Genomic DNA, 26,691 nt, shown 5'->3' on the forward strand with positions numbered 1-26,691 from the left:
GTACTTGGTTTGGGCCCCTTTTGCAGCAATTACTGCCTCAATGTGGCGTGGCATGGAAGCTATCAGTACTGCTGAGGTGTTATGGAAGACCAGGATGCTTCAATGGCGGCCTTCAGCTCTTCTGCATTGTTCGGTCTCATGTCTCTCATCTTTCTCTTGGTAATGCCCCATAGATTCTCTATGGGGTTCAGGTCAGGCGAGTTTGCTGGCCAATCAAGCACAGTAATGCCACGGTCATTGAACCAGGTTTTGGTGCTTTTGGCAGTATGGGCAGGTGCCAAGTCCTGCTGGAAAATGAAGTATCCCCATAAAGCTCATCTGTGGAAGGAAGCATGAAGTGCTCCAAAATCTCCTGGTAGATGGCTGCGTTGACCCTGGACTTAATGAAGCATAGTGAACCAACACCAGCTGATGACATGGTTCCTCAAATCAACACAGATTGTGGAAACTTCACACTGGACTTCAAGCATCTTGCAGTGTGTGTCTCTCCATTCTTCCTCCATACTCTGGGTCCTTGTTTTCCAAATGAGATGCAAAATTTGCTCTCATTAGAAAAGAGGACTTTGGACTACTGAGCAACAGACAAGGTCTGTTTTTCTTTAGCCCAGGTAAGACGCTTCTGATGTTGTTTGTTGTTCAGGAGTGGCTTGATAAGAGGAATACGACATTTGAAGCCCATGTCAAGGATCCATCTGTGTGTGGTGGCTCTTGTGAAAGTCCCCAACACTTTTGAATGGCCTTTTCCTGACAATCCTCTCCAGGCTGCGGTCATCCCTGCTGCTTGTGCACCTTTTTCTTCCACATAACTTTCTATTAATGAGCTTTGATACAGCACTTTGGGAACATCCAACTTCTTTTGCAATTACCTTTTGAGGCTTTCCCTCCTTATGGAGGGTTTCAATTATGGTTTTCTGCACAACTGTCAGGTCAGCAGTCTTTCCCATGATTGTGATTCCTACTGAACCAGACTGAGAGACCATTTAAAGGCTCAGGAACCCTTTGCAGGTGTTATGGCTTAACTAGCTGATTAGAGTGGGACACTTTGAGACTAGAATATTGCACCTTTTCACAATATTCTAATTTTCTGAGATTGTGGATTTGGGGTTTTTTATGAGCAGTAAGCCATAATCATCACAATTATGACAAATCACGGCTTGAACTATCTTGCTTTGCATGTAATGAGTCTATCTCATTTATTAGTTTCACCTTTTAAGTTGCATTAGTGAAATAAATTAACTTTTGCACGATATTCTAATTTTTTGAGTTTCACCTGTATGTACAGTATTTACTATTAAATGAAATAAAAATATCACTGGATTTAACTTTTTATTATAAATTATATTATAATTATAATTATTATAAATTAAAATGATTTAATACTTTAGCATGTTTAATAGGTTTAACCCTTTGCTGCTAAGCCTTTATCCCACCTCTGTTATTTTTTTTATATATGTTTTCCTGCATACACTTAAACACTATTGTAAGTAATATTTCAGTGAGCAATCCACAAAAATTATATACTGTGATTTCCGGCAGACCCAGCAGATTTCATGGCATGTGAAAAAACTGCAAAAAACAAACATAAAATATTGTTTTCTTTCTAGGTGACTGCTATTACAACATTGGTCATTTGGCTATAGAAAAAAAATTCTTATATTTATTTGAGAGGGACTTCTTTAAAATACATTTAAATGGGGATCTATAGCCATACATTTTTTTTTTATTAAACCTATAAAGTCAAATTCCCCAGCAAAACCCTATCGGCTAGATTACGAGTTGTGCGTTAGGCTTAAAAAGCAGCGCTAGCCAGTCCTAATGCTGCTTTTTAACGCCCGCTGGTATTACGAGTCTTGAAGGTACAGGCTCACTGCTCAGTTTTTTGTCCAGACTTGGAAATACCGCAAATCCACTTACGTAAATTGCGTATCCTCTTTTTTCAATGGGACTTGCATAGCGCCGGTATTACGAGTCTGACAAAAATTGAGCGGTACATCCTCTTCTGTCAAGCCTGGTACCGCATTTTAAAGTCAGTAGTTAAGAGTCTTACACTACAACGCCATAGCATAAAACTCTTAAATAAAGTGCTAAAAAGTACACTAACACCCATAAACTACCTATTAACCCCTAAACCGAGGCCCCCCCACATTGCAAACACTAAAATTATTTTTTTTATCCCCTAATCTGCTGAACCGGACATCGCCGCCACTATAATAAATATATTAACAACTAAACCGCCGCACTCCCGCCTTGCAAACATTAGTTAAATATTATTAACCCCTAATCTGCCGTCCCTAACATCGCTGACACCTACCTACATTTATTAACCCCTAATCTGCCGCCCCCAATGTCGCCGCCACTATACTAAGGTTATTCACCCCTAAATCTAAGTCTAACCCTAACCCTAACACCCCCTAACTTAATCTAACCCCCCTAACAAAATAAAAAAGCCCCCCCAAAATAAAAAAAGCCCTACCCTACACTAAATTACAAATAGCCCTTAAAAGGGCCTTTTGTGGGGCATTGCCCCAAAGTAATCAGCTCTTTTACCTGTAAAAAAAATTACAAATCCCCCCCAACATTAAAACCCCCCACCCACACAACCAACCCTACTCTAAAACCCACCCATTACCCCCTTAAAAAAGCACTAACCCCTTGAAGATCACCTTACCGGGAGTCGAAGTCCTCAACGAAGCCGGGAGAAGTCTTCATCCAAGCCGGGTGAAGTGGTCCTCCAGACGGGCAGAAGTCTTCATCCAGACGGCATCTTCTATCTTCATCCATCTGGTGCGGAGCGGGTCCATCTTCAAGACATCCGACGCGGAGCATCCTCTTCGACGGCTAGCACAGAATGAAGGTACCTTTAAGTAACGTCATCCAAGATGGCGTCCCTTCACTCCAATCCAATCAGCCAATAGAATGCAAGCTCAATCCTATTGGCTGATTGCATCAGCCAATATGATTTTTTCTACCTTAAGTCCAATTGGCTGATAGAATTCTATCAGCCAATCGGAATTGAAGGGACGCCATCTTGGATGACATCACTTAAAGGTACCTTCATTCTGTGTTAGCTGTCAATTGACGAGGATACTCCGCGTCGGATGTATTGAAGATGGACCCGCTCTGCGCCGGATGGATGAAGATAGAATATGCCATCTGGATGAAGACTTCTGCACGTCTGGAGGACCACTTCGCCGGGCTTGGATGAAGACTTCTCCCGGTAAGGTGATCTTCAAGGGGTTTGTGTTAGGTTTTTTTTAAGGGGGTATTAGGTGGGTTTTAGAGTAGGGTTGGTTGTGTGGGTGGTGGGTTTTAATGTTGGGGGAGAATTGTAAAAATGTTTACAGGTAAGAGAGCTGATTACTTTGGGGCAATGAAAAATAGCAGACGGGTAACAGCAAATTCATTAATAATTTTTATTATATAAGACAAAAAGAAGGCAACGTTTCAGGCAACCTTATCCTTTATTCATGCCATACTTTGGGGCAATGCCCCACAAAAGGCCCTTTTTAGGGCTTTTTGTAATTTAGTGTAGGGTAGGGCTTTTTTATTTGGGGGGGGGCTTTTTTATTTTAGTAGGGGGATTAGATTAGGTGTAATTAGTTTAAAAATCTTGTAATTTGTTTATTATTTTCTGTAATTTAGTGGGTTTTTTTGTACTTTAGATAATTTTATTTAATTGTATTTAATTGTATTTAATTTAGGGAATTAATTTAATTATAGTGTAGTGTTAGGTGTAATTGTAACTTAGGTTAGGTTTTATTTTACAGGTAACTTTGTATTTATTTATTTTATTAGTAAAATAAAAATAAACCCTAAGCTAGATACAATGTAACTATTAGTTATATTGTAGCTAGCTTAGGGTTTATTTTACAGGTAAGTATTAAGTTTTAAACAGGAATAATTTAGTTAATTATAGTAATTTTATTTAGATTTCATTTAATTATATTTAACTTAAGGGGTGTTAGGTTTAGGGTTAGACTTAGGTTTAGGGGTTAATAACTTTAATATAGTGGCGGCGGCGTTTGGGGCAGCAGATTAGGGGTTAATAAATGTAGGTAGGTGGCTGCGACATAGGGGGCGGCAGATTAGGGGTTAATAAATATAATGTAGGTGTCAGCGATGTTGGGGGCAGCAGATTAGGGGTTCATAAGTATAATGTAGGTGGCGGCGGTGTCCAGAGTGGCAGCTTTGGGGTTAATAATATAATGTAGGTTGCGTCGATGTCGGGGGCGGCAGATTAGGGGTTAGTAAGTGTAAGATTAGGGGTGTTTAGACTCGGGGTTCATGTTAGGGTGTTAGGTGTAGACATAACTTTTATTTCCCCATAGGAGTCAATGGGGCTGCGTTAAGGAGCTTTACGCTGCTTTTTTGCAGGTGTTAGACTTTTTTTCAGTCGGCTCTCCCCGTTGATTCCTATGGGGAAATCGTGCACGAGCACATTACACCAGCTTACCGCTAACGTAAGCAGCGCTGGTATTGGAGTGGGGTAATGAGCAAAATTTTGCTCAACGCTCACTTCTTGTCTAGGTTTTAAAAACCCGTAATACCAGCGCTGTCTGTAAATGAGCGTTGAGCATAAACTGCTCTTTAGCACCGCATCATCTCTAACGCAAAACTCGGAATCTAGGTGTATGTGTTTTGTATTTACCTTTTAAACAATGATTGAGGCTTTAAAAAAATCAAGTGATTCTCTTTTTCGAATGAGGGGGTCTTGGAGGTCTGTGGCTAGTAAGGGAGATGAGAATGAGGGATTTGAACAACCTGCCTCCCATCCAGCTGCCTTAACTGCCTATCACTTTCTGGTTCCTCTCCCACTTTGATGTCACCAAGTGTAAGGGTCTTATGCTCTCACCTAAGCACAGAAAGGGTTGTGCTAATCCTAAATCTTGTAGCTGTTAGGCTTTTGCTGTTAGAACTGTTCATACAGCTGGAGCATAGAGCTGCCCTAAAGAGAGGATGCAGCTAGGGTTAGCCCAGGGCCTGGAAGGGCTATGCTATGTGCAGAACAGTGGAATGTGAAATATTTACAGTAAATACACAGTATACACTTTATTAAATATGAATATTGCATAAATATGATTTCACATGTTTTCATCTACTTAACTAAAAAGGGCTCCAATGCACTTATATATATATATATATATATATATATATATATATATATATATATATATATATATATATATATATATATATGTATGTATATGGGCCGATTTAACAATGACTGAATGGCCCCAAATCACCCTCTTTCCACGTGAGTCTTCTGTCTTAAGACCGCTGCCTCTTAACTCATATGTCTCCTCTGAGGCTGTGGTCTGCAATCCGCCCGATTGTTAATGATCGGGTTGATTGACACCCCCTGCTAGCGGCCAATTCGCCACAAATCTACAGGGGGCGGCATTGAACAAGCAGTTCACCGCACACTTTTTTGGCCTTACCGCAAAACTACTTACGTAAGTTTATTTTCAATGGGACTTCCATAGCGCCGGTATTACGAGTCTGTCCTGGGAGGAAAAAAAGTGAGCGGTACACCCTCTACCTCCAAGATCCCTAACGCATTTAAAAGTCAGTAGTTAAGAGTTGTATGGTACAACGCCGTAACATAAAACTCATAACTAAAGTGCTAAAAAGTACACTAACACCAATAAACTACCTATTAACCCCTAAACTGAGGCCCTCCCACATCGCAAACACTATAATATATTTTTTACCTCTAATCTGCCACTCCAGACATCGCCGCAACTATAATAAACATATTAACCCCTAAACCGCTGCACTCCCGACTCGCAAACATTAAATATTATTAACCCCTAATCTGCCGTACCTAACATCGCCGACACCTACCTACATTTATTAACCCCTAATCTGCCGCCCCCAACGTCGCCGCCTAACCCTAACACCCCCTAACTTAAATATAATTTAAATACATCTAAATAAAAATTACTTTAATTAACTAAATAATTCCTATTTAAAACTAAATACTTACCTATAAAATAAACCCTAAGCTAGCTACAATATAACTAATAGTTACATTGTAGCTAGCTTAGGGTTTATTTTTATTTTACAGGCAAGTTTGTATTTATTTTAACTAGGTAGAATAGTTATTAAATAGTTATTAACTATTTACTAACTACCTAGCTAAAATAAATACAAAAGTACCTGTAAAATAAAACCTAACCTAAGTTACAATAACACCTAACACTATACTATAATAAATAAATTAACTAAATTAAATACAATTACCTACATTAAATTAAATTAGCTAAAGTACAAAAAAAACACTAAGTTACAGAAAATAATAAACAAATTACAGATATTTAAACTAATTACACCTAATCTAATAGCCCTCATATGCCAACCTGTATTTAGGTTGGTGGGAGCTGTTCCGCGTCTTTGGAGATACTAACCCTTTCAAGGAGTACATTGCTTATTTTTGGTCGTTATATAGACAATCTACTCTTCATTTGGAGGGGTCCTAAAGAGTTGGTTACCCAGTTTGTGATGTACTTACAAGATAATGATTTGAACTTAAAATTCACATTTAAGAGTAGTGAGGAGAGGATATTCTATCTTGACATTGAGCTTTATCCAAATTTTGAGAAACAAAAAATTGACACTCAGTTGTATCGTAAAGAAATCGCTGGTAATACCATTTTACATGCGACTTCTTGCCACCCCAAACACACCATTTCTGCAATACCTAGAGGCCAATACATGAGGGTCAAACGCATTTGTACGGAGCATGTGAAATATGAATTACATGCTAAAGAGCTGACAGACCGCTTTCTAGAAAGGGGTTATAACGAAAAGTAGTTGCAAGATGCTAAAACTAAAGTGGATGATCTGGGGAGAGATTTTCTTTTTGCTCAAAAGAGCAAGTCGGATACATTTGAAAGTAAGCCGATGCTCATAACCACTTACAGTAAGGAGTATTATAAAATTTGCAGCATTGTGAGGAGTTCTTTGCCCATTTTAGAAGTAGATGAAGCTTTTAGAGATTTGGTGCATGAGGGGTGTCATTTTATTTCACGCAAAAACAAGACCTTGGGTAATATGATATCACCATCTATGCTGCCTTTAAATAAGAACAAGAATTGGCTGTCTTTAAAGCCTGGTTTCTTTAAATGTAGCAGCACTAGGTGTAAATCATGTTCATTTGCCAATTTTGGTCTAGCGTTTACTTCTAAGTCCACGGGTAAGACAAATCAAATTAGACAACACTCAACATGCAATACGTCATTTGTAATATATCTCTTGACCTGTAGGGGGTGTAGTAAGCAGTATGTTGGGCTCACTACACGCCCCTTAAAAGATCGTTTCTTACAACATCTCAGGTCAATTGAAGATCCTGAGTCCTCTACTCTCGTTTTGCTGCATTTTAAAAGGAAACACAATTCCATTTCCCTCCTGACATTTCAATGTATCCAAGTTATTACTAGACACCCCAGAGGGGGCAATAGAGAAGAGATTCTCAGAAAAAGAGAAGTTTTCTGGATATTCCAGTTGGATACTAGAGTGCCGAGAGGGTTAAACTCTGAATGGGATGTTAAATTGTTTACTAAATAAAAGAACATGTTATAAATCTTTTTTTCTCATTCTAATTTTTGACATTTCATATTTTGTAATTTTGTGTTCTTAATTGGGTTTTTTGAGTTGACAAGCCAATATCCATCAAAGATATTACTCCAGTACACAAATAGTTAATGATTTGCAATCAATTTGGTTAATAGGGGAGGAGTTTTTCTATTGGTGTATATAAGGGAACACATAGCCATGTTAAAAGAAATGGTCACTGAGGAAGTATTGTATTCAATTATATGAAACATGTTTGACCTATCTCATGTGTGATTTGCATGAAGCCGTTTTTTATGAAGCTTCAATAAATTGTTGTATTGTTCTATGTGGAGGCGTTGTATGAAGCGCCATTGAATTTGGCACCGGTTGATGACGTTGCCCCAAAGTAATCAGCTCTTTTACCTGTAAAAAAAAATACAAACAACACCCCCAACAGTAAAACCCACCACCCACACAACCAACTCCCCAAATAAAATGCTATCTAAAAAAAAAATCTAAAAAAAAGGGCATTTGGATGGGCATTGCTCTTAAAAAGGCAGTTAGCTTTTTTTGCGTCCCAAACCCTAATCTAAAAACTAAAACCCACCCAATACACCCTTAAAAAAACCTAACACTAACCTCCTGAAGATCGACTTACAGTTCTGAAGACCGGACATCCATCCTCAAGGAAGCGGCAGAAGTCTTCATCCAACCAGGCAGAAGTCCTCAACGAAGCCGGGAGAAGTCTTCATCCAAGCCGGGCGAAGTGGTCCACCAGACGGGCAGAAGTCTTCATCCAGATGGCATCTTCTAGTTCTATCTTCATCCATCTAATGCAGAGCGGCTCAATCTTCAAGACATCCAGCGTGGAGCATCCTCTTCAAACGACGGCCTCTTACTGAATGACGGTTCCTTTAAGTGACGTCATCCAAGATGGCGTCCCTTAGATTCCGATTGGCTGATAGAATTCTATCAGTCAATCGGAATTAAGGTAGAAAAAATTCTATTGGCTGATGCAATCAGCCAATAGGATTGAGTTCGCATTCCATTGGCTGATTGGAACAGCCAATAGAATGCAAGCTCAATCCTATTGGCTGATTTAATCAGCCAATAGGATTGAACTTCAATTCTATTGGCTGATTGCATCAGCCAATAGGATTTTTTCTACCTTAATACCGATTGGCTGAATTCTATCAGCCAATCAGAATATAAGGTACGCCATCTTGGATGACGTCACTTAAAGGAACCGTCATTCAGTAAGAAGCCATCGTTTGAAGAGGATGCTCCGTGCTGGATGTCTTGAAGATGGAGCCGCTCCGCGTTGGATGGATGAAGATAGAAGATGCCGTCTGGATGAAGACTTCTGCCCGTCTAGAGGACCACTTCGCACGGCTTGGATGAAGACTTCTCCCGGCTTTGTTGAGGACTTCGGCCCAGTTGGGTGAAGACTTCTGCTGCTTCCTTGAGGATGGATGACCGGTCTTCAGAACTGTAAGCCGATCTTCAGGGGGTTAGCGTTAGGTTTTTTAAGGGTGTATTGGGTGGGTTTTATTTTTTAGATTAGGGTTTGGGCCGCAAAAGAGCTAACTGTCCTTTTAAGGGCAATGCCCATCCAAATGCCCTTTTCAGGGCAATGGGGAGCTTAGGTTTTTTTAGATAGTATTTTATTTGGGGGGTTAGTTGTGTGGGTGGTGGGTTTTACTGTTGGGGGGGTTGTTTGTATTTTTTTTTACAGGTAAAAGAGCTGATTACTTTGGGGCAATGCCCCACAAAAGGCACTTTTAAGGGCTATTGGTAGTTTAGTTTAGGCTAGGGTTTTTTTTATTTGAGGGGACTTTTTAATTTTGATAGGGCTATTAGATTAGGTGTAATTAGTTTAAATATCTGTAATTTGTTTATTATTTTCTGTAATTTACTGTTTTTTTTTGTACTTTAGCTAATTTAATTTAATTTAGGTAATTGTATTTAATTTTTTTAATTTATTTATTATAGTGTAGTGTTAGGTGTTATTGTAACTTAGGTTAGGTTTTATTTTACAGGTACTTTTGTATTTATTTTAGCTAGGTAGTTATTAAATAGTTAATAACTATTTAATAACTATTCTACCTAGTTAAAATAAATACAAACTTGCCTGTAAAATAAAAATAACCCCTAAGCTAGCTACAATGTAACTATTAGGATTTATTTTATAGGTAAGTATTTAGTTTTAAATAGGAATAATTTAGTTAATTATAGTAATTTTATTTAGATTTATTTAAATTATATTTAAGTTAGGGGTGTTAGGGTTAAGGTTAGACTTAGGTTTAGAGGTTAATACATTTAGTACAGTGGTGGCGACAGATTAGGGGTTAATAAGTGTAGGTAGGTTGCGGCGACATTGGGGGCGGCAGATTAGGGGTTAATAAATATAATGTAGGTGTTGGCGATGTTGGAGGCAGCAGATTAGGGGTTCATAACTATAATGTAGGTGGCGGCTTTGTCCGGAGCGGCAGATTAGGGGTTCAAAAATATAATGCAGGTATCAGCGATGTCGGGGGTGGCAGATTAGGGGTTAATAAGTGTATGATTAGGGGTGTTTTGACTCAGGGTTCATGTTAGGGTGTTAGGTGTAGACATCATAATGTTGTTTCCCCATAGGAATCAATGGGGCTGCGTTACTGAGTTTTACCCTGCTTTTTTGCAGGTGTTAGATTTTTTCTCAGCTGACTCTCTCCGTTGACTCCTATGGGGAAATAGTGCACGAGCACGTACGAGCAGCTCACCGCTGACTTAAGCAGTGCTGGTATTGGAGTGCGGTAAGGAGCAAAATTTTGCTCAATGCTCATTTCTTGCATTTTAACGCTGGTTTGTAAAAACCCGTAATACCAGCGCTGCAGGTAAGTGAGCGGTGAGACAAAACTGCTCGTTAGCACTGCACAGCTCAAAACGAAAAACTCGTAATCTAGCCAATAGAAAAGAGAGAAGTGCAACACCAGATCTATGTGCAGAGTTAAAAACAACTTTAATATAGCCCATGAACAAAGGCAGCTACTCACAGGATACAAAGTAAAAACAAGCTTCTAGATACATGAATGTATCAATCGAGTGATGGTTTACCACACGTCTGATCACCAGAAAGAATCTCCCCAAAGTGTCTCACTGTATGGTGGACCACTAAGAATATTGGCTCCTTTCTTAATGTCCCGGTCCAGAATTCTCACTTTGTTCCGCGGCGTTAATTGGTACAACACAGTGCTTACCAGATGGAGGTTTGAAACCCTCAGCACTACCGTTCCTGTGAATGTAATCAGGACCGGGAGCCTCACTGGGACATTTAAATTAGAAGAGAAAAAAAAATATGCTCATTCTCAGTGTATATTTGTAAATCTTTATCCTTATAATGCATGTTTCAATGAATGTTTAAAGTGGTTTGAAGTGATTTTCAAGGCCAAATTTGAACATATTCTACAGAAACAGTGGTGCCAGGATGGATATAGATATGTTCTATTACTAAAACATATGTGTATTTGCAAGTAATATATGTGTGTGTTATCATGTAACACTTTCATAACAAGGTTCATCACAAACATTTTTTTTCATACCATGATTTATTCAACATAGTAGGGGCCTGAAGCACATTTTTTTGCTTAGTACATTTAAATCTTAGAGATGTATTTGCTTTAGTTACCTGTAATGCTGGTTAAATATTTTAAACTTTATAATGCATATACAAAGTATGCAATTATTGAAAACAACTTTCTTTCTTTCTGACATAAATAGGTAATGGTATTTTAGTTTACAACTTATACTGATGGATCAGTTGCTAACTGGAACAAGGTCATTGACATATTGGTTCTTTTTTAAACACTCATGAAACAAAATGATAATTTAGTAAGTACAGGAAACTTTGTTTTTGTAAAAGAAGATGCAAAACTAAAAAGGGACCTGTGACACATTTGAAAATAACCTCTTTTAGATGTAGCAATGAAAAAAACAATGATCCCAATGTCTGTATCTGTGCCATACTCTTTTCTTATTTATATATCATTAGGTTCACTTTCATGAGTATTTCTTAGAACTATTCAAGAACACATTTACAGTATGTACTAAATATAAAAGTCTGATTACAATGTTTTCCAATCTCATAGCCATGCCAAGTCCTCAAGTCTTTGGGACATTAGCTAAACCATTTATTATTTTATCACTTGTTTACTTCTCCGAAGAAAACCAGTTATCAGGGCTACACCCTGGGTGTTGTCAGAAAGATTCAAAGTACAGGAGAATTACAGAACATTTACACATTAACAAATCCATTCCAGTCCTAGTAACATCTTAGTGTTGTATTAGTCTAATTATTAATGGGGACCATAAACCATGATGGCTTAATGAAGGACATTGAAAAACTAGGTTCCTACAAAGCAAAGGGTTAGTTTTCTCTACGGAAAAATGCATTTTTATTTGATAGAACTTTATCATTTAGGTAAGAGGTAGACATGTTGAAAATAATTGGATATAGATAGAATTAAACTCTCTCTTTTGTTATATAAATCAATTTTTAGTGAATTATATGCACATTTAACTAAATTGTGGTCAAGAAAGTTTGGAAAACACATTGGTTTCCCAGTATATAATCTCTGCTGTGCTCTATCTGCTTTCCATATTGTGTTACTTTTGCATAGATCAATAAAATCCAATAGTGAAACTAATATCACAACTTGAAAATGATGCAAGGTTGTGTGCCCCCGTCTCATTTGCAAATTGCAAGTGACTCTCCATTACAGTTGGATGAGGAGTTTACCTCTCAGAACATAGAAGAACTCCACCATGAAAGATACAGGCATCACAAAAATATCCTCAAAATGTTACAAATCAAATTAATTAACATGAAAAAAACCTCTGCTATAAAACAGTGTACACTAACATATGCAAAAAATATTTTTGAAGACAGTTAAATAGAAAAAATTAAAAATAATAAGACAGCCTTATCAGTTTTGTAATACCAAGACATTATCATGAGACAAGATACTTCACACAGGAAATACAATATTTCACGTAACTTAAGTGTAGGGGAGAAATTCCGACCAAGCTCCCGGAACACTCAGCCAACCATTCATTCACATCTGAGAGATTCCTGAGACACCTTTCCTTCTATCCAGTGAGTCTAATTTACTGTAACATAACAGACATGTGTTTTCCAAGTGTGTATGCAAAGTTTTGTTTCATGAAAAAAAGCTTCATGCACAAAGCACTGATCTCTGATTTGAAGTCCTTGCAGAGCAGGCTTGCTCATGTGACTGCTGCTTCTTAACTTCTCTACTACATCAGAAGTGGTGGAGATAAATCCCCTTGAACATGTTTATTGTGATGAAAGGCCCTGCTCAGACAATTGGTTGAACAAGAGCAGGGGGCATTGTTGCAAAAGATCCAAGTTGGGAACCTTGTCCATCCCTTTGAACTCCATGTATTGGCCATCATTTTGAAATGAAGTGGAACATTCAGTTATATGAAAAAATATGAATAATAAAATTACCCAAAAGCATAAAAATCTGAAAACTGCAAAAGTCATTATCTGCTATTATTTGTTAATTTATATATATAAAAAAAAAACCTGCATTCAGACACATCATCAACAGTGAGAAACAGGCCAGATTCTCTAAAGTTGATAACCACTAAAATAAATAATGTCTTATGTATAATTTAATTTCAAAACACAAAGTTAGAATTATACCAAAAAGTACACAATTAAAAAATTATTCTATTTCTAGAAAGTAAAATTAATCTCAAAGCCTTGGTGAGTGAGTTGAACAGGGGCATTTCTTGGGCATAGCTTAATTTCTTTCACAGGTCTTAACTCATTTTACACATTCACTATGCATTTTATGTCAACAGGTCTAGTTGTCTTGTCTTGCAAAATGTAAGCTGGTGAGTTTGTTCCAAAACACACAATGCACTTAGTGAACTGATAAAAACACAAATGTATGTGAAACTAGAAGCAAATGCAAGGAAAAGTCAGCTGAAAACAGCACAACTTGATTTTTATGTGCTTCAAGAAAAATGTTATTATCAATGTGTGGTCCCGGTTACATTAGCTCTCTCTTGTGAGATTCTGTATTCCAAGGAGCTTTATTGCTTTCTATGATAGGCAGCGATCCACTCCCTGATACTTCTAGGTTTAGTCACTTTTTTTTTAGAAAATTGAGCAAGATCTGCCCTCTCCAGTGTCAGCATGTTGTTTTTTTTACTTTGTACTAGGTATGTGAAATATTCATATTTCGGATATTTGTTAAACAAACAAATTCTAAATATGGCCGCAGGTAGTTGCATTCGGCTATTTTCAGAGCTGGATATATTAGCGCTAAAGTGCAAAAAAAATATCTGTGCAGATCAAGATATTTGTGCATTGCATTTTAACACTAATATATCACATGCCGAAAATATCCAAATGCTGTTACCTTAAGCCATATATTTCGAATTTCTACTGTGTTTAATACAATTCCTTCGTACTTTAAATAATAATTTTATTGTGTCATTTAAATTTGCATTTTTCCTCATACTTTTAATTTAAAATTGAATACATATGATTAATGCAATTTTGATGCATTCCTTTGATTTTTACATCATACACTTTTTAAACTGCTAATTTTATTGCACACTAAGGGCTAGAATACAAGTGGAGCGCTAAATTATTGTTCTCCTGCAAATGGGCAAATTTGCCTGTTTGTGGGAGCACAATAGTTAACCAGCCATTACAAGTGGCTGGTTATTGCTACCACAAGTTCGCAGTAGCAATTAGCGCTTTAAAAATTAACCAGAGATCCGATCTCTGGTTAATTTTCTAAAAGTTCCCCAAATGCCCTAAAAATAGTGGGCATTGAAGTTTTTAATAAAAAAAAATCTGCGCTAGGCGGTTTTTGATGTCTAAAGTTGGTAGGTGTGGGTGTTAGAAAAAAATGGTACTGAAAAGTACCTTTACATTGCGGTCTATGGGGACTGTGTGTTCTCAGATCGCAATATATATATATTGATTATATACATATATATTTATGTGTTAATATGTGTATATATATATATATATATACACATATTAACCCATATATATATATGTATGTAGTCATATACATATATATTTAAAAATGCTGCGCAAGATTCTGATGCCGTCTATGTGGATCCTCACAGGAGCCTATGGAAGCTCACTCTTGTGAGCACAATGCTTCCCAGCAATTGCTGTAAACTTGAAATACCAGTGCACATTAGCGTGCACTGGTATTACAAAGTGGAGCACAAATAACGCTTTCGCTCCACTTGTAATATGGCCCTAATATGTGTCTTTTGCTTGTATACAGAAATTTCCCCCCTTAGCAAGATGCATCTTGTAATACTGACAGATCCTTTCAGACAAACTTGCCTGAGCAGAGAGCATTAGAGAATCAATCCCAACTTGCAGAAATACTTTAGAAATGTAATGAAATAGGATTAGAATGGGGTGAGTATAAAGCTGACAACAGTCATCCTAAAGGATATTTCGTGTTGCAGAAACAATGTTAAAGGGGAGCACTGGTTATATCATGTGATTTTCAACATTTTAAAATTGTCTCATCCCAAACACACACACACACACAAATATATACATACAGTATATATATATATATATATATATATATATATATATATATATATATATATATATATATATATATATATATATATATATATATATATATATATATATATATATATATATATAGCCACAAATAGTATCTATGGCTATGAAGTGGAAAAAGGAAAAACAGTAGTCAGTATAATTTATTACTGTCAATTCATCTGGCAGGATTTTTATTATAATATCAAGGATCACAGGATATCTGTGAAGGTTGAACTTAATGGACTTTTGTCTTCTTTCAACCTCATCTACCGTGTTACTACACGACTATGATATTTTAATTGGAAGATAGTTATCATATACCCCACATCATTCTTTCCTTTAAATCTATAAATAAATACAGTACATAGATTTCTCTACATAACATGCACCATTTAAGCTTGTGGTTATAAAATGTAGATGTGGTAGAAATGGTGAAAATAAATATATATTGTTATTTTATTTATACATTTATATATTCACTGTATAAGCAATATTTCACTTAAACACAAAATGATATATATCTTACATTTGGAACAAAACACTATTGTATAAAAAAGGTATTTAGAAAGCCAAAAATGTTTACAGAGTCTAAAATGATATATATATTGCACAAAAGTCTTTGTTTTTCTTGTAAAACAGTAATCTAAATTCTAATCAATCTGCTTGTTATGCAGCAAAAAATAAGTACCGGTAATTCAATCTGATTATGATTGGCCTTAAAATATGAAAATGAATGTATAATGTTCTTCATAATAAATCAATAGTTTTGCTATCATATAATATAGCCCTCATTATGTTTTAAATATGCAAAGGTTTAATTCCCTTTAAATGATCACTGGAAGTGAAGAAGTTAAAGCACTGCGCACATATAAGCAGGGCTGCATAATTAGAAATTATCAGTAAAAAAATTGTATGACCTAGTTGTGAAACAATTTACCACCTTTTTCACCATGAAATTGCCAAAAAAAAAACACGTATTTCACAAAAGCATCTACTCGGCAGGACACTCATTTTGATTCATTGAAGTCAAAGAAGTTTTATGCTACTATTTTATTCCATAAAGCAATTTTCATTCTTTAAATGTAACAGCATAATTACCGCCTCTCTTTTCTTTCAAGTTCCTATTTTATTAAATAGACCGTTGAAGTAGTATAGGTTTTTTTTATGCTATTTGATCTAAAACAAAATTATTTGGTTTTTTAAAGTCTAAGATGCGAGGAAGAACTGCCTTTAACTTATATGTGTAAGCACATGCCTCTTAATTTCAAGCAGCAGAACATCAGACACTGGCCAGTAAATTAAATTAATTTTGCTTTCTTCTTTTAATAGGTTTTCCGACATGCTAATGAACAAAGAAATAAGAGCAGAGAGTGACTGCGACTAAATTAAGGCTTACAGATCTATAAAACTAACCTTGCTTCATCCATGGGAGCCGCATGGCTTCATACCTTTCACAGTCTTATCTTCTTTTGCAAAAATTAATTATAAAACCTGTGCTATAGTTAGAGACAGCCAGAAAGTCAGAATATGCCTGAAACGGGCATCTTTATTCTATAGAAGTAGTGATTTTTCATTTATTTTATCTGTGTCCTGTTTGTTACTGCAGTAGGACTATCCTGGACTTGGATCTGATAATCTACACACTACACGGGTAAATAACAAATGACTGTTGGGCAAATGGTGTGTGTCCAGAAAAGCGTGTTCTTAAAGGGACACTGAACCCAAATTTTGATTCAGATAGAGCATGCAATTTTAAGCAACTTTCTAATTTACTCCTATTAGCAAATGTTCTTCATTCTCATGGTATCTTTATTTGAAAAGCAAGAATGTAACTTTAGATGCCGGACCATTTTTGGTGAACAACCTGGGTTGTTCTTGGTGATTGGTGGATAAATTCATCCACCAATAAACAAGTGCTGTCCAGGGTTCTGCACTTTCTTTTTCAAATAAAGATAGCAAGAGAACAAAGAAAAATTGTTAGTTGTTAGCTATCACGATATCATACCACTGGTCACATATTTATCATAAGTAAAAATCTTCCACATTACACTAACAGACAATAGTTTATTTATTAGGCATGTATTCTTACAACACTTAATCTCTAGGGATGGGCGAATGTGTACATTTCCGAATTCGAATGTTAGAACGAATGTTATTACCAAAATTCGAATTACAAATCCAAATGTTGATACAAACGAATATTCTTAAAAATTCTATAATCTAATGCAATTTACAGTTTTCGAATGTCACTTTCAAATTCGAATGTTTATAATTAAATCCAATGTCCACATTCGAAATTTTGAATTTAACATTCTATTTAACAAATACTATTCAGAAGTTCAATAGTTCATGTGGTAGGGAGTCTAGTAAATTGATACATAATAGATACAAATATATAATTTCAAATGTTTCTATATAGAATATTGCATAATTCGAATATTACATTTAAAGAAAACATTAGAAATACTATTACAAATATAAATTCAAATTTTTCAAAACTAATATTTTCAAATGTAATCGTAAAATTCAAAACCGAACATTCGAAAATCGAATATTAGAATGTTATGTAAACATTCTAAATTCGATTTGAATGAACGAATGTGCTAAAATTCGTTTTATTTTTTTGAATGTTGTGAAACATTCGCCCATCCCTATTAATCTCCTAGTAATAATCATCATTCAATATATCACACTCACAATATGGTTACCCTTACACTTGGATATTGACAACCCACCATCCCTTCATAACAGTTCCTTTTAATCTATCACACTAACAATTTGGCTATCAATTCACAAGTATACTCATATCCCCACTATTCCCTCACATTATCGGTGCACCATAGTATTCCATTTAATTATGAGACTTACACGAGTATATTCATGTTTTTATTGACGTTCAGTAGATACTATTATTTTTTATGTATATCCGTATAAATATATATCCCAATAGTTGCCATTTTTTAGGTATAGGAAAAACAGTTTAAGTGATTACCTAGGCGCCGGTTAATATATCAGTATAAGTAACAATTATTTAACAGCAGTATGCGATTCTAATGCACCTTTCTAGATACATCACTAAGGACGTCCCTAAAATACATGTCATATGACCCACAATCCCCCCTTTTTTGATACGGCACTGATGCCGTTGTCAGAATGTTGATTGTAGACACACCCCATGTAGAGACGTCAAACCAATTGAAATCTTTTAATGTCACTGATGATGCTTCTAGAACCCCCCCCCCCCCCTTCTTTAGACATGGCAGCTGATTATAGCCCTTTTGAATAAGCGATACACACTAACAACACCATATTACAAGTTTGATTTATCTGCGAAATAAGCTACTGTCATTTCAATTCATGATAAAGATATAGTGTGAAGATTCACTGATATATTCATTGCACGTTGGTTAAGATGAACATCTAATTGCTGCATTTTTGTATTGAAGTCTATCAAGCTACGCGATTCACATATATCACAGCATTTATGTTATATACTATGCACCTTAAACACACGCCCTCTAGACACGCCACTCAGATGGACATGCATAGTCAAACATATATAACTTGGAGCAAAGGTTTACTCACTCAGAATCGGTAGATTATAGAATTACATATGTGAGATTGTTATCTCTAAATGAACTTGAAGAGTCAATAGAACGTAAGTATTGAATATTTTACTACGCTATATTATGAACACATAAGGGATAACATTATAATTTTTAATAAAAGCAAGTTAGCTTTATGCACACATTGTGGATTTAGGATTTAGTTTAAATGAGAGGTTTAATAGAACATATGAGCATGTAAATATAAATGTTTTAGACAAGGGGCTCCATGTACTAAGCGAAGCTGTCCGCCCGCCTTTGCTACACAAGGGCAGCAGATCTGCCCGTATGTATCATTACACACTCATCATTCGTGCGACCAATCACGCGACTGAAGGGGCTGTCAATCACAGAGAGCGAGCGAGCTCTCAGTGATTTTCCCTCGCCACCTCAGAGGTTGCGTAGGGTGTAAGAAGCAGCGGTCTAATGACCGATGCTTCTTACATTGCGGGAAGCAGGCTCGCATATGCGAACCTGCCCTGCAAAGGCTCCGGATCGGCTTTCGCTGCTTCGTACATGGAGCCCAATATGTTGTTTTGTAACTAATTACCTCTATGTTGCTAACATTTGTAATTAATTTGATAGGCAACACATGAGGCAAAGTGGGTGTGGGACCGTGCTTGTTAGTCAGAGACATATGCCTGAGGAAACAGCGAGTTACAGCTGAGAAACGTGTAGCAAGTGTCTCTAGGAGCAATTGTATCCCCCTGTTTTTAAGATTTGTTTTTTTATCTTGTTTTAAATAAGTTACCATTTTTTTTTTAGTTTTGAAAGTTTGTTTATTACTTTTTTTTTATTTAACATTTTTTATTGAAGTTTCACATAGAAATTAAGTACAAACACAAACATTTGCCCATTTACAATATTGGCATCAAGACATAACATACAATATTGTTATTAATAGGTTATGTAGGGACCACCTATAACATATATGGGAGCTCGTGTTATGTCAACAGGTCTGTCAGATGAAGATGTGGGCTAGTTAAAATAGAACTTCATTTTATATGTTAATGATTATAATGACCACAGGTGGGTCACAGAAAATGGAGGAGAGAGGGTGTTGCAGTGGGCAAGAGCCACTCGTGTTATGGGGAAAGAGAGAGGGGGAAGGGTAAAGAATAGATGGAGGGCGGAGCCGACTTTAACAGGGTTATAAGGTGATCTTACAGGTAGTGTCATGTGAGCTATAGATGTAGACATGATAGAGGTTAAACTAGGTAGCTAGTGAAAACTAAGCCTCTCTGAGCCAAGTCCCTAATGAATGCATAGTATGGGGGATTACAGAGATACCCATGTCCCGTAGTGGAGACAGAGGGGAGTTACCCGGTGAGGGGAGGGTATACTGGAGTGACTAGCAGCCTTAAATTAGAGCTACGTTAAAAGGACCTGTCAACAAAGTCTTGTATCACATTCGAGGAAGAGCACTAGTCAGAAGTGAGCAGGATATCTAAACATTAGCATACCTATCAGGTGTTCTGAGTGTAAACACATAATATATACCTATGAAATGACCCAGATCGGAAATTAAGAATAAACTTCACTTATAAGTCAGAGGTCCAATTATAAGATTGTTGGTTATGGGCAAAGAGTATCTCATTTAACTCCAACTTGTAGAGCACGAAAACATTTAAGGATGATAAAACAAAATCACCTGACGGGTTAAAATTTCAGTGTTAAACAGATAACCAAGAATTACTATAAGGATTTGTAAGAGGTCCAGTAATTCTAATGAACTATAAAAACTGAGTAGAAACTAAATGAGCCTCCAAAATTACTTTGAGCATTATATAGCCTAACGCTAGCTAGTTAGGGCTCTCACAGCACGTAGAGGTGTGACATAGGTCAGCACATGTGTATACCCAATTAATGTAGGTCTTAGAGTGAACTGTTAGAGTTGCTATAACATACACACTGGGTATGGTTATATGAGTGCTACCCCTTTGGAGCTATGATGTTGAATGCTTAGCAATGAGGTGTGTAATAACTATAATAGTGGCGTAGTCTTGTTAGGGTAGGGTATATACCTTGAACTATGTCTAAAAATGTTTAGCGGCATAATATAGAGAGTAAGCATTAAGATCCAGCGTGCCTATGAGCCTAAATGTGTAGTGTAAATAATAATGTAGACCTTATTAGGGGGAGAACATGTGGACATTATACTCCATATGGTATAACCAATATTAGTAGCCAAGCCTAAGGGGGGACGGTAATGTAAATGGACACTTTTGGGGCTATAAGAACTTAAGGGTATGTGGAATACCAAAACCAAGGGGAACGGTCTTAGGAGTAACCAAAAATTATGTAAACTAAAGGAGGAACATTATTGTTTGAGGTTGGTGCTCCTGGACCTAATTACCTAGAGAAAAAAAAAACAATTAGGACATTGTGTGATGTAGTGGGTAGTGAACAAAGTATATTAAGGCATTGCAAGGTTATGACATAAAGGCTATTAGGAAGGCTTCTTCCTGTGAGGTGCTGATATACCTTAGACATTTCAAAGACTATGGGCTAGACAGGGTCTTCAGACCTTACTCATGTATTCTGTGTCATTATATAGGAAAGTAGTCTAGTTTTCTCAGATCAGTATGTTAATTACAAGAGAAAATAATATAAACAGCCACTAGTGTGGTAGATGAGGGTTGCATAAAATATAACATTCTATAAAGTAGATCCCTCTAATATATATATATATACCTTAGACCATGATTTCCTGCGATGTTTACTACACTAGATGTGGGCTGCTGGTCCCATTTTTTGGGGGTGTATAAATTGCTAAATTATAGGGTAAGTCCAGTTAAGATCTCAAAGGTACTCTTTTACTAGGATTAACAGAGAAGACTGTAAATTATATGCAAGCATTAGGGGTTAAAGTGTCTTATCCAGGAGGGGCTGAATAGGAGATATAGTAATTTGCCTGGAGGGAAATTTCACATGATATCCCCAAAAGCTCCCCTAAGCAAAGCTCTTCGCTATAGCTAGTTTAGAATCAGGCCTCCTTTATACTAATAGTACTCTATTATAGTAGCGTGCTATAAATGACAAATATGTGAGAGAGAAAGCAACACCATATCTTGACAAACATGAAACTCTGACAAAAACCAATCACACTAAAAGTTCATACAGTAAACAAGTCAAGAGTCATAACCCAAACAGTCCTCTTAGTGAACCAAAGAGACTGTATGGTTTCCTATTTTAACCAACCCCCGAACACCTCTGGCGTTGTATGGAGTAGAGCAGGTTCACATATCAGACTATATAAGAGGTTATAAGGCTTCAGAGCTCCAATGTAGAATAGTGACTCTAGAGATCTCAGGCATCTGTTGTATCCGGTGTAATTTCATTTTAGCCAAGTTAGTGTATGCTGGTCTCCCATGGCTCCTTCCCCAAAGGGGACCAAATTACCACCTCGCTGCATAGGCCTGATAAAGATCGCAATCCCTTCTGGGTTGTGGCCGTCTTCTGCCGTTCGACGTATCATCCGGTAAGAGGTTAACTGCAGCAAAAGTGTAGATGTCCGAGTCTGAAGTGGGTATACTGCCCACAGTTGTGTGGGTAAGTGGTTTAGGATATATATCACTGAACACAGGTGATCGCGTCACAGGATCGGACTGGAGCTTCTCAGCAATAGAGTGGGACTCTAAGCCTTCTCCGCTAGGTATTGTGATCAATGGGCTAAGAGCGGCCAGGCACTCAAACATACCCCAAGTTCCATTGGTGTCCAAGGCAGCCGTCTGAATTGTTTCCCGCCATTGAGAGCCCTCATCAGGGGATGTCGGTAAAGTGATCTGCTCCTGTATAGAGGTATCATTCGTAGGGAGTTGTTTAACAGCTGTAGGTGTTAGCGGGAGTAATTATGCTATCTCCTGCCTAAAGTCCAAAAGTTGTTCCTCCATTTTAGCCTGCAATCGCACCAACGCCATAGTAATCTCTGCCATGCTTGTATAAGGGGGTTCACTACTCTTGCGGAGAAGCGGATAAAAAAAATATAGAAAATGAGCCGGCAGTGTGATCCCAAGGCAAGCTCACAGACTCAATCGGTGGTCGCACAATTGCTTTAGTTATGATCTTCTGAGCCAAGTTGGAGATCTGTAATTAACGTAATATCTTTAAAATTAATTCTGAAAGCCAAGAGCTACTGATAAGTATGTCTGGTCCCTTCGGCTGTTGGCTCCGCCCCCCAAATAAGTCACCATTTTTATACTACAAGCACAAGTCTGTTTGAGAGGAGTAAGTCTGCTTGACCACATAACTGGTGAAGCAGTGAGCTGGGACACTGAGAGATACCAATCTGTGCTACTCAGCCCATTGGTGCTGCCACAATTGTGAGTACAACGATTTCCTTCTATTCATCTGTTTAGTACACCACAGTGTTATACTAAGAGGTGCCCTCTGTTGCTTGTGTCTCCACACAGATTGTTAATTTTAAACAACTTTTCAATTTACTTTTATCATCAAATTTGCGTTGTTCTCTTGGTATTATTTGTTGAAAGCTAAACCTAGGTAGGCTCAAATGCTAATTTCTAAGTCCTTGAAGGCCGCCTCTTATCTGAATGCATTTGACCATTTTTCACAGCTATAGGGCATTAATTCATGTGTGCCTTATAGATAACATTGTGCTCACGTCCGTGGAGTTAATTATGAGAGGGCACTGATCGGCTAAAATACAAGTCTGTCAAAAGAACTGAAATAAGGGGGCAGTCTGCATAGGCTTATATACAAGGTAATCACAGAGGTAACAAATATATTAATATAACAGTATTGGTTTTCCAAAACTGGGGAATGGGTTATTAAGGGATTTTCTGTCTTTTTAAACAACAAAAAATTTGGAGTAGACTGTCCCTTTAATGATGATCATTTTGTCACACGCTAGAACTATATTTTTGATTGTATTGAAGGTTGTATTAAAGTAGCTTAAGCAAGTTCTGTGAGTTAAAACTACATTTAAATGGGTCATTTCTTCTTTCCTCAGAACACAAACTTTCTAGTTAATGGGAAAAATTATTTTTCACAAACATGCAGGATTTGTCTCTGTAGCTTCAAGTGAACTCACAAAGACCTCAGAGTCCAGACAAGAGACTAGCAATCTTAGCATATTGTACATGTGTGATGAACTGATACACCCCTTCCCCTCTAGGAATTACCTGATCAGTTTTAATATCCAACTTGGAATACTAATAAGCTCCTTTGGGTTCCATTACTAGATCTGCATGATGAAACTTAAAGTGAATGTAAATTTTTCCAGATTGTATAATATATTGTTGTAGAGAATCATACGATAAAGCATACCGCCACAATCCGTTTTTAATAAAATGTATTATTTCAATGTTATTATATATAACAATTATCGATCATTCACTTACCCGCTCCTCCCACTCTCTGTTTGCTTATTCTTCCCCATATTACGTAAACAGCGGTCCCACCGGCTGTTTACGTATCGGCACTGCGCGCTCCCGTGTATTTTTTTCAATTGAAATGACAGGACTCCGTATAACATTGTATTGCGACGCCGTGTTTAGGTATATTGCGCATGCACGAAATGTGCACAAGCTTACAATACATTTGCTCTACACCGCAAACAAACGCATGCGCAATGATGACGTATTACGTCATGGTAATGGGGTGGGTCCCCCTGTGGTTAGAGCCGTTATTGGCTATCAAGACGTCGATCAAAAAATAGAGGAACGGAGCGCGAATGCCGGGAGGAGGTTGATTTCAGCGAAAACAAGGATAAAATAATGAAAATAAAGGTAACAAATAAAAAAGGTAGAATTTGATGAATGAAACTCAAGGTTTTTTTTGACAACTGTTACACAGGTGTTTAGAGAAGAGGCTGACTTTACATTCACTTTAAGTCTCTCTTTCTTAACCTGCCCCCCCTCCCAAATATATCATGACATTAACTGCCTCAAAAACTTTTCTTCGTAGACAGGTTCCCTACTCCTCTCCTATTACTTCCTTTATGTCACCACCTTCAATCTGATTCTGAAATAACCCTGTTCATCTTTATCTCTGACTCCTAATCATCTCCCAGATTTGCACTTATACACATTTCCTCAATATGTCAAAATGTAAATTCCCTGCTCTGAAAATAATATTCAAACTCTAGTGCACCTGCACCTACTGCGCTTGCGCACAGTGTAAATGAGAGGGTATTTGAAAATAAAAACCATAAGAGGTAAAATTCCCTTATGGATTCTAAATACCATCTTCACCCGGTATCTCTACAGCTGAAATATATATAAATAACAATATGACTCTAGTTAAAGGGATAGTTGTTAAAGGGATATACAATGTGGAACAAGAAAATGCTCTGAATTAGAGCAGTTTAATTTTGTACTATTGCTCATATATAAAAATGTATTTAACCTCTGAAAATAGGTTAATACATAGTTAATGTCTCCTCCAGAGCAGCAATGCACTACTGGGAGCTAGCTGAACATATCAGGTTAACCAATGACAAGAGACTAATGTGAGTAGCCACCAATCACACAGCAGTCACTATTTATGTGCGTACCTAGGTATGATTTTTAACAAAAGATATCAAGGGAACAAAGTACATTTATTTGATAATATCTGAACCAAAAAAAGTTTATTTTTGATTTGCATGTGCCTTTAAAGAGCAGTTAATTTGTTATGTGTAAATAAAAGATAGTTATCGTTTTAAATCTGTGAAAAGTATTTTTTTGTTTGTTTATTTATTTATTTGAATCCAAGGCTCCTGGCTATGTAAACTAAAACAATACTTTGCATTGTGAAGATTTTAGAACATTCTTCCAATTCCAATTCATCAGAAACCTTTTTTTTTATGCAGATTTATGAGAACCCATTTTCCTTTGAATAGTATATCTCCTTACACCATTTTTTTATCTTTCTTTCTTTCTTTCGATTGTAAGAATGAACATTTATGATTGCAATTGAGTCATTTTTAAAGGAATTATACAATTCAAATATATTAGGCAGTCATCATTAATACTGAACCAATTAGCCAGTGTGTTTTAGCTTCACATTAACTAGCTATATTTTGATTATGTTTGTTGTGTATAAAACTAATTTGAAAGTAACCATTTTCAAATTGATTTATGGGTAATAGTGTCCCTTTTAAAATGAAAAAGCATACCTGCAACACTCTGTAGAGTGAAATGCTTTGTTATAACTGTGTTGTTATTTAATCTCTGACCAGGCAAATTCATAGCTCCATAGATAAATTCATCTTTTCATTTAGCTAAAGCCCCTAGTCTTGCAAACCATCTCAACTCATCCTCACTAGTGTCAAACAAAAATAGAATGAACTGTTGCTTCTCTGTAAATGATTGTTATTAAATGAAAACCAATGATAGGTGAAATCTGCTCATCACTGGACTGCATCAGAAAAACAACTTGTTAAAACATCACCTGTAATACAACCTTTTTAACTGAATGCAACCAAACCTATTACATGCATGAGGGAAAATAGCTTGAAAAGGCAAATTCTGTATGGTTTCATGTGGGAAAGAAATGCACTAAGTTAGAATCTAGTGTCAGTTAGTGGAATTCGACCTAATTACTACACAGTTTAACTTTTGTCGGGCAAGCACCACTTGACTTTAACAAAATACACAATACATATGTTATTATTTTTATTATTATCGGTTATTTGTAGAGCGCCAACAGATTCCGCAGCGCTATTAACAAAGGGGGAGTACAACAAAACAATTATAGGGATTAAATGGGTAAAGGGCCCTGCCAAGAGTTGCACTGTTATAGTCAGCTCTTAAGAAGGTGATCTACAAACAGCTGGACTTTTAGGCTTACGTGCTAAGGGGGTTCAGGGGATAGCAATGGAGGAGAGGAACTGGTATAAAGTAAGGTTAGTGTAGGTTGTATGCATCCCTGAACAGTAGAGTCTTTAGGGAGTGCTTGAAGCTTTTAAAA

This window comes from Bombina bombina, chromosome 1 (genome assembly GCF_027579735.1).
Source record: "Bombina bombina isolate aBomBom1 chromosome 1, aBomBom1.pri, whole genome shotgun sequence".
Taxonomy (NCBI): domain Eukaryota; kingdom Metazoa; phylum Chordata; class Amphibia; order Anura; family Bombinatoridae; genus Bombina; species Bombina bombina.